This window comes from Mastomys coucha, unplaced genomic scaffold, assembly GCF_008632895.1.
Source record: "Mastomys coucha isolate ucsf_1 unplaced genomic scaffold, UCSF_Mcou_1 pScaffold15, whole genome shotgun sequence".
Classification (NCBI taxonomy): domain Eukaryota; kingdom Metazoa; phylum Chordata; class Mammalia; order Rodentia; family Muridae; genus Mastomys; species Mastomys coucha.
In genome coordinates, this window is record NW_022196897.1 from 153,601,818 (window position 1) to 153,611,725 (window position 9,908).

At 50.0% G+C, this 9,908-nt stretch overlaps 1 pseudogene; it reads left to right on the forward strand.

The window, feature by feature from the left end:
• The first annotated feature begins 8,338 nt into the window (after positions 1 to 8,338).
• On the forward strand, positions 8,339 to 8,895 carry LOC116091832 (annotated as a pseudogene).
• Positions 8,896 to 9,908: the final 1,013 nt, after the last annotated feature.

Consider the following 9,908-nt stretch of genomic DNA (forward strand, 5'->3'; position numbering starts at 1 on the left):
CAGCACTTGGGAGGCAGAGGCAGACAGATCTCTGAGTTCAAGGATAGCCTGGTCTACAGAGTGAGTTCCAGGCTGGGCTACATAAATTCTGTCTCAGAAAATAATAACAAAAACAAAATAAGAAAAAAAAGGAGTGGGGGGAGGCCTCGTTTTAAAATAAAACCTAAGCTGGGATGTGGTGGTGGCACACGCCTTTGATCCCAGCACTTGGGCGGCAGAGGCAGGTGGATTTCTGAGTTTGAGACCAGCCTGCTCTACAGAGTGAGTTCCAGGATAGCCAGAGAGCTATACAGAGAAACCCTGTCTCGGAAAAACCAAAAAATAAAAATAAATAAAACCTAAGCCAGGCAGTGGTGGCACATATGTTTAATCCCAGCACTTGGGAGGCAGAGGCAGGAGGATCTCTGTGAGTTCAAGGCCAGCCTGGTCTACAGAGCGAGCTCCAGAATAGCTGGGGCTACACAGAGAAACCCTGTCTTAAAAACAAACAAACAAAAACAAACAAACATAAACAACAACAACAACAACAAAAAGACATAAAATGGAACCTAGAAAGAAAAAGGAAAGAAAGACAGAAAGGAAGAAAGAAGGAAGGAGAAAGGGTGGCGAGGGCTGTGACTTGGTAGTGAAGTACTTGCTTGAGGCCTTGGGTTCAGTCCCCAGCACCGAAACCCCGGGAGAGTGGGAAGTGGCCACCGCCCGGATACCCTTCTGACAGCTGTGATACTGCAGTAGCCTCCCCAACCCCCATCCTCCTGGTCCTCGGTGCCCTCCAGTGTACACTGGTTGAAGAAGCCGAGTCAGACCACATCTCTCTGCTCAGGACCCCCTCTGGCTCCTACCCGATCCGATCCACACCCCCAGAATTCCTAAAGCTCCAGGCCCGGTGCAACCAACAAGCCCTGAGCTTTGTCCTCAGCTCCTGACGTGTGGGTCTGTGTGGGAGGCAGGACAGGACCTGGAGCTCAGGGCACTGGGTGCTGCCACCCAAATGCTCTGTAAGGGTGAGCAGAACATGACAGAAGGACAGCTACAGGGCTTAGGATCTCAGCAGGGTCAGTGGCTGATGCACACTGAGTACCTACTGTGTGCAGGGCCCTGGCTCTAAGTATTGGATGGTGAAAGAAGACAGACAAAGCCTTGTGCGGCTCTGCACAGTCACCCACTATGGGAGGAACCCAAGCCCCCAGGACCAGACAATAGATGCCTGGGGACAGAGCCATGCCCTGGATGTTTGTCCTCTGGGTGTGAGCTTGGTATTCCATTTTCCCTCAGTAAAGCGTGGCCAGAGCTCGTTACACAGTTTGGTAATGTGTGTCTCTCTCTGTGTGACTGGGGGCAGGCGCTGCCTCACATTTAGAACCTCTAATGGGTTTCCCTGGCTGTGAGGAGGGGGTCTTTCGTTTGTTTTGAGACGGAGTCTCAAGCTGCCCAGGTTGGCCTTGAATTCATTATGTGTGGGAGGTGAGCTTTCTATCCTCCTGCATCTATGGGCTTGAACCCAGACCACCCCAAGTCTGCGCCTTCCCACCATGCCACCCCTGCTCTCCTGTATCAGCCATGCCCTGAACTGCCAGTGATGCCCAGCAATAAATCGGTTGCAGGTTGACCTCCTCTTTTACTGAAGGGAAACTGAGGTATGGGAGGAAGAGAAGGATGGCCCAGGGAAGAATTGGAAACCAGCCGGGCGGTGGTGGCACATGCCTTTAATCCCAGCACTTGGGAGGCAGAGGCAGGTGGATTTCTGAGTTCAAGGCCAGCCTGGTCTACAGAGTGAGATCCAGGACAGCCAGGGCTACACAGAGAAACCCTGTCTTGAAAAACCGAAAAAGAAGAAGAAGAAGAAGAAGAAGAAGAAGAAGAAGAAGAAGAAGAAGAAGAAGAAGAAGAAGAAGAAGAAGAAGAAGAAGAAGAAGAAGAAGAAGAAAATGAAAAAAAAAAAGAATTGAAAACCATTTGCAGAGGTTCTGGAATTTGTATGTGTTCGGGGGGGTTGGGGGAGAGGCCGGGAGGTGGGGCAAACGACGATGAGGCGAGCTCAGAGCCTCTTACAAGCTGAGCAAGCCAGCAAGCGCTTTAACACTCAGGCGTCCCCTGGTCCCTGACCACTGTCTTCTCAGAGCCCCAGCCTTCCCCTCCCTTCTTCACTAGGGTCACAAGCAACTCAGTGGACAGAACATGAAAGAGAAGGCTGGGCTTAGAGGGCCACGGCCACTGCCCAGGTCACACAGACCGAGGCAGTGAAGTAGCAGAGCTTGTTTGCCAGGGTTTCCAAGTGGTGGGGAGACAGGGGCCAGGAAGGGCAGGCCCCTCTTGAGGTCAGGCAGCCCTCCAGGGCCTGGGCTCCACAGAAGCTGGTCAGAGCAGAAGTCCTGACTCAAAACTTTCTTCCAGACTCTTCCCACGGCCCTGGTGGGGGTGGGGGACCACTTGGCATTTCCTGTTTGTTTGGGCAGGGTCCAGGCAGAGCCTGAGGGGAGACACAGGGATTTCATGGTCCTGCCACTCAGGAACTAGGTCTCTATCCAGAAGGCAGGGGCTGGGTCCCACATTCTGGGTTCTATCTGTGCCTGCCCAGCTCAACTGGGTGCCCCTGTCCCCACCCCTACCCAGAGCCTTGTCTCAGGTTTCCCCAGCCTGGGGACTTACCATCCAACAATCCAAAGAACTGACCTCAAGCCCCTGGGAGGCCCCAAAGCCCCATGAACAGAACTTCTTGTGCCTCAGTTTCCTTCTCTGTTAAATAGTCATTGTGAGGGTGAATTGAAGGCTTGTCCACACGGCCTTTAGGGAGCTGTTACCCACACAGTAGGTCCTGACTCTGACCAAGCATGCTGTTTCCCAGATAAGAAACGAAGGCCCTAGGGGGAAGGGGACCTACATAAGGACACACAGCTGGTAGAGGCCCGTCCACCTCCAGCCACTAAGAGGCCACCCAGTACCCAGTACAAGAACGTTGAACTCCTGCCCTGCCATTGGCTGGCTGCGTGGCCCCTACACTGCTTACTGTATGCCTCTGATCCTCAGTTTTCACTTCTATGAAATGGGAGGAAACGAACATGAGACCAGGACTTAAAGAACTGGTGAGGCAGAGGCTGAGCCTGAGCCAGTGACTCACACAGTGTTCTTCCCAGAAGGAGGCGTAGTCTGTGCCCTGGGTGGCCCAGGCAGCTGGAGGAAGCCCCCATCTCCAGCCCACCCCAGCTGGCTTTGTTGGAGAGCCAGCACATGGACAGGGTGACTGTCCTGTTTATGCTCCAGGGTGGCCTAGCCGACAAACCTTTCCCGCCCTTCCCCCACCAGCCTGTTAGTCAATCATGGGTGGCTTCTCCCCACTCCTCCCTCCAGACCCTGTCTCCTTCCACACTAGCACCTTCGGGTCTCTCTCCCTGCTCCCCCCTCCATGTTCCGTCCCCACTAGATCTAATTTTTTATTGACTCCCATTAGAGTCTAAAACAGCATCTTTTAACAGATTAAGCACTCCATAAATATTTGCCCAACAAAAGAGGATGTTTTACTGTGTTTGCTCATGCAGGGCAGGAGTCAAAAGCAGAGCTTTGTGCACGCCGGGGAAGTGTCGGAGTGAGCTCTACCTTGGCCCAGTAGACTAGGCTGGACTTAAACTCACAGAGTTCCACCTGCCTCTGCCTCTGCCTCACAGGTGCTGGGATTACAGGCCACCACACCCAGGGCCTTTCTACATTTTTGAGACAAGTCTTGCGGAGTTAATCTATTTACATCTAAAGTTAGTGTTGTGCCATCTTAGTTAAGGGTTCTACTGAACGAATGAATACATGAATGGATGGATGGATGGATGAATGGATGAATGAGTGAGTGAACAAACTCCCAGGCTGCTGGGATGGGTGGAGACTGAGGCTCTCCCTAGCTTCCTTGGGCTACTCAGGTAGGAGAAAAGGAAAGTGAGCTAGGAGTGTTGACCCACACCTCTGCATCCCAGCACTCTGGAGGCTGAAGCTTGATGAGAGCTGTGAGTTCAAGGCCAGCTTGGGCTAGTTATGATTAGACCCTGTCTCAAAACCAACAACAACCAGAGGGAACGTGGTAATCAGATGTGGTGGCCTGGCACCTGCCTGGATCCCAGCACCTGGGAAATAGAGGCTGGAGGAAATAAGCCTGGTGGTGGTGGGCAGGCAAAATCTCTGAGTTCAAGGTCAGCTTGGTCTAAAGAGAGATAGAATTCCAGGATGACTAACACCACAGAGAGAAACCCTGTCTCGAAAAACAAAAACAACAAAACACAGTTCAAAAATCATAGTCAGCTTCCTAGTAAATTTTAGGCAAGCCTGGGCTATGTGGGGGGCTCTGTCTCAAAACAAAACAAAACAAAAAAGCCCAACCCTCCTGATTCCCACCACCACCACAAAACAAAACACTGGGGGGCTGGAGAGATGGCTCAGCCTTTAAGAGCACCGACTGCTCTTCCAGAGGTCCTGAGTTCAATTCCTAGCAACCACATGGTGGCTCACAACCATCTGTAGTGAGATCTGATGCCCTCTTCTGGTGTGTCTAAAGACAGCTACAGTGTACTTACATATAACAATAAATAAATCTTTGGGCCGGAGCAAGTGGGGCTGGAACAAGCGGGGCGGACCAGAGCCAGCAGAGGTCCTGAGTTCAATTCCCAGCAACCACATGATGGTCACAACCATCTGTACAGCTACAGAGCACTCAAATACATAAAATAAATAAATAAATCTTAAAAAAAAAAAACCATGGGAAAAGCCCTTTCTAGCTTCCCACTCCTACAGTTGCTTATATCACAGCCTTGGGAAAAGGCCTTGTTTACCCCACCTACCAGTGTGTGTGTGTATGTGTGTGTTTGTGTGAGTGTGTGAATGTGTGAGTGTGTATGTATATGGATGAGTATGTATGTATGTGTGTGTATGTGTGAGTGGGTAAGTATGTTTATGTATGAGTGAGTGTGTATATATGTGTGTGAGTGGGTATGTATGAATGAATGTTTATATGTGTCTGTATATATGTATGCATATGAGTGGGTAAGTGTATGTGTGTGTATATGTGTATGTGTGTGAGTGTGTATATGTGTATGTGTGTGTGCGTGTGTGTATTGCTCATCCTGCCTGCACAGCCAGCAGCATCAGGTTGGTATCCCTGGGTCTGAGTGCAGTTGGCTGTCCTGACTTCCCCTGTGACCCTGCCTTGGCCTTCCTTTTCCTCTTAGTCTCCATTTACTTCCTCACTTGTAAAGCTTGGGTCCCAGTGGCTGCTTCCCACCTTGCCTGCTGAGAGAACCACGCGAAGCAGCTGGGGTCAAAGGGCTCCACCCAATGAATGCCCAGCTCAGTGTGAGCAACCCAGCCAGGGCCAGAACCCGCCTGGCTGTGGCCTCAGTTCCTCCTTTTGTAAAAGAGACTGGACAGCATTTCCTCCTGAGAGCTGCGTCTGCTCCACCCACACCATCCCCTTCCACCTCAAAGCAAATAGGGCTTCAGAAAAGCTGAGGCCAGGAGGAGAGAGGAACACCAGCTCTATCTCCCCACACACAGGGAAGCTGGGGTTGCTTAGAAGGTGGTGAGCCACAGGCACACACCGTTCCCACGCACCTGCCATTTGGTCAGAGCAGGGCAGCTGGGGCCCTGGTGGCTGGGGGAAAGGTGCATGGCCCTGGGGGATCCCAGCAGCTTTGGAGATGTTTCCTGATGCCTGCCTGGAAGGCCTTTGCTCCCTCCCGGCAGAGGAGAAACCCAAGGCCGAGGGGCGTTCCCACTGGCCACCCGCTCCCAGGGGTGGCGACTGTCTTCCTGCGGCTGCCCCAGCTTTGCCCCTGCTGGGAAAGTTCTTCCTCCAGTGGCCCTCAGACCTACCTCCTTCCCAGTGCAGCACACACGTCACTTCCTCTGGGACCTTCCTGACCAGGCACTTGCTCAGAGCCTTGAGGGTTTCCGCTTTCATAAGGAGTGTCCTGATCAAGCCCAAGGTCTCCTTTCCTGGAGACTCAGCTTCAGAGCTCTGTACCTGAGCTGGTGCTCACCTGTCCCTGGGGTGACCCCTGCCCCCCTCTGCACCAGCTATAGCTGGGGCCATTGCTTAATCCACTCCGGTCTAAGAAAAGGGAATGTCTGTTCTGTACACTGTCGAACACCTGGGGCTATAATTAGTGCCCAGCACACAGTAGGAGGTAAGCAGTTATTTGGGAGGGGGATAAATCACTGCTATTACTTTGTTAAATTTTATTCTCTCCTATTTATTTATTAGAGAGGATCTCATACAACCCTTGAACTCCTGATCCTCCATTTTGGGATTACAGGTGTACATAGCCACACCCAGCTTGTGTTCAGGTTTTCTTTTTCCTTTTCTTCTTCTTCTTTTTTTTTTAAAGATTTATTTTATTTTATGTGTATGAGTACACTGTAGCTATACAGATGGCCATGGGCCATCATGTGGCTGCTGGGAATTGAACTCAGGACTGCCCTGCTCGATCAGGCCTCTCTGCTTGCTCAGGCGTAATACACTGCAGCTGTCTTCAGACGCACCATAAGAGGGCGTCAGATCTCATTACGGGTAGTTGTGAGCCACCATGTGGTTGCTGGGATCTGAACTCAGGACCTTCGGAAGAACAGTCAGTGCTTTTACCCGCTGAGCCATCTCGCCAATCCCTCTTTTTTTGTTTGTTTGTTTGTTTTTTGAAACAGGGTTTCTCTGTGTAGCCGTGGCTGTCTTGGAACTCACTCTGTACACCAGGCTGGCCTCAAACTCAGAAATCTGCCTGCCTCTGCTTCTCAAGTGCTGGGATTAAAGGTGTATGCCACCACTGTCCTGCATTTGTTCTGTTTTTCATTTCCTTATCTGGTACTAAATGCCAGCTGTCCTGGATTTGGTGACTCAGGCCATAATCCCAGCACTGGGTAGGCTGAGGCAGAAGAAATGCCAGAAGAACTTTGAGGCCAGCCTAGGCTACATAGTAAAGTTAGCCTGAGCTACATAGTAACACCCTATCTTTAAAAAAAAAAAAAAAAAAAAAAAAAGACAGGTGCCATCTGGTTCTGTTCAGAATGGTTGGTAACAAAGTGACAGGCAGGGTCCTGCCCAAGGCCAAGAGTTTCCAGTCCTTAAAACCAACCACTGGGGCTGGTGAGATGGCTCAGCAGAGAAGAGGACTGATTGCTCTTCGGAAGGTCATGAGTTCAAATCCCAGCAACCACATGGTGGCTCACAACCACCCAAAATGAGATCTGATGTCCTCTTCTGGTGCGTCTGAAGACAGCTACAGTGTACTTACATATAATAAATAAATAAATCTTTAAAACCAACCACTGTCAGGGAAGGCACAGAGGGGTGCCCCATGCTGGAGAGGCTGTCAGAAAGGGTCTCTGGTAGGCCCAACTACCCCACCCTCAGCTCATAACTGTGGGCAGCTGGAGTTGCCAAACTCCACCACAGCTGCGTCACCAAGGGCCAGGAGGACCCAAGGCAGAGGGGGACTGGGCAGGGCCCACACCCAGGCTGGCTTCAGCCACAGAATTAGCCAAAGGCTTACCCCACATCCACTGTTAGTCACTCTGTGGCAGGGCTACGTGGGCACTTGCTGGAATGGACTCTTTTGGCTTGCAACAAAGTTCGGGAATGGTGTTTGAACTCCCACACCCCCATTTCCCAGAGGACAGAAAGCTGAGGGCCTGACAAGGTCATGGGAACCCTGAGATTTCCCTTACTCCTGTGGTCCCCTCTTTTCCTCCCTCCAAAACCTATGTATGCCTTCCTGGGTCTCTGTCTCTCTGTGTCTTTCTGTCTCTCTGTCTCTGTCTCTCTCTCTCTCTGTGTGTGTGTGTGTGTGTGTGTGTGTATGTATGTATGTATTCTGGACCAGTCATACCAGTCAAGCCCCAGCTTCCCTGTCTATAAAACGGGATGATAATATTCCTTACTTTGGAGGAACGAGGTGGGAATTCAATTAGCTTTTGTGAGCCAATAGATATTCAGTCACCTGTCAGCCACCATTAGGGATAGCCACAAGTGGCAGAAAGTTGGCAAGTTTACCTTCTTTCCTGCCTTTTTCTTCTCTCTCTCTCCCTCTCTCACTCTCTGTCTCTCTGTGTCTCTCTCTCTGTCTCTTTCTTTCTTTTTTCCTTCCTTCCTTCCTTCCTTCCTTCCTTCCTTCCTTCCTTCCTTCCTCTCTCTCTCTTTCTCTCTCTCTTTCTTTCTTTCTGAGACAGGGTCTCTCTGTGTAGCCCTGGCAGTCCTGGAACTCACTCTGTAGACCAGATTGGTCTCAAACTCAAGAGATCCAACTGCCTCTGTCTCCTGAGTGCTGGGCCACCACTGCTGGCCTCATTCTCTTTTTCTTTTTCTTTTTTTATGGATATTGACATTCACCACAAGGACCAAAGGTTCAGCCCAAGAAGCCCAAGGGCCAGGACATCTACCTGCGGCTGCTAGTCAAGCTGTATAGGTCTCTGTCCTGATGGACCAATGCCACCTTCAAATCAGGTTGTGCTGAAAAAGGTTATTTATGAGCTGCACTAACCTGCTACCTCTGTCCCTGTCCTATATGATCCGAAAGATGATCCGAAAGCTTCCTGGCCACTGTGGTTGTGGGGACCGTCACAGATATTGTATATGCAGATTCTAGAAGTGCCCAAACTCAGGGTGTATGCACTGCGGGTGGATAGCCGGGCCAAAGTCATATCCTCAAGGCTGGGAGTAAGATCCTTACCTCTGACCAGCTGGTCCTGAAGTCTCCCAAGGGCTGAGACATTGTACTCCTGTCTGGTCCTCAGAAGGGGAGAGAGGTGTACAGACATTTTGGCAAAACCCCAGAAACCCCACACAGCCACACCAAATCCAATGTCTGTCCAAGGGCCAGAAATTCGAGAGTGCCGGGGCTGAAGGACCAGCCAAGCTACAAAAACTAACCCTGGATCTTACTGCTAATAAAAAAGCTTTGGGGCTGGAGAGATGGCTCAGCGGTTAAGAGCACTGGCTGCTTGTTCTTCCAGAGGGCCTGAGTTCAATTCCCAGCAACCACATGGTGGCTCACAACCATCTGTAAAGGGATCTGATGCCCCCTTCTGGGCTGTCTGAAGACAGCCACAGTGTTTCAACATGCAAAACTTTTTTTTTTCTTTTAAAATATTTATTTGTTATTATATCTAAGTACACTGTAGCTGCCTTCAGACACACCAGAAGAGGGCATCAGATCTCATTACAGATGGTTGTGAGCCACCATGTGGTTGCTGGGAATTGAACTCAGGACCTTTGGAAGAGCAGTCAGTGCTCTTAACCACTGAGCCATCTCTCCAGCCCAAACTTTTTTTTTTTAAAGATTTATTTATTTTATTTATATGAGTACATTGTAGCTGTCCTCAGACACAGCAGAAGAGGGCATCAGATCCCATTACAGATGGTTGTGAGCTACCATGTGGTTGCTGGGAATTGAACTCAGGACCTCTGGAAGAGCAGTCAGTGCTCTTAACTGCTGAGCCATCTTTCCAGCCCCAAAACTTTTTTTTTAAAAGATTTATTTTTCATTTATATGAGCACATTGTAGCTCTTAACTGCTGAGTCATCTCTCCAGCCCTCTCTTTTTCTTAATAAGTGTATATTCATCCTGTTTTAAAAATAATGAAAAGAATTAAAAAAAAGAAAATTAATAAAATTTATATTGAAAAGAAATAATGAAAAGAAGGTGGTGCTGGTGGTGCACACCTTTAACCCCAGCACTCAGGAGGGAAGCAGAGGCAGGCAGTATCCGTGAAGCCAGCATGGTCTAGAGTAAGTTTCAGGACAGCCAGGGCTACAAAGAAAAAAGAAAAAGACAGAAAAGAGAAAGAGAAGCGAAACAAATGCAATATGTGTAGCCCAGGCTGGCCTCAGATCTTTGACGGACACTCGTCCCACCAAGCCTCCTTTGTTCTGGGATTACATT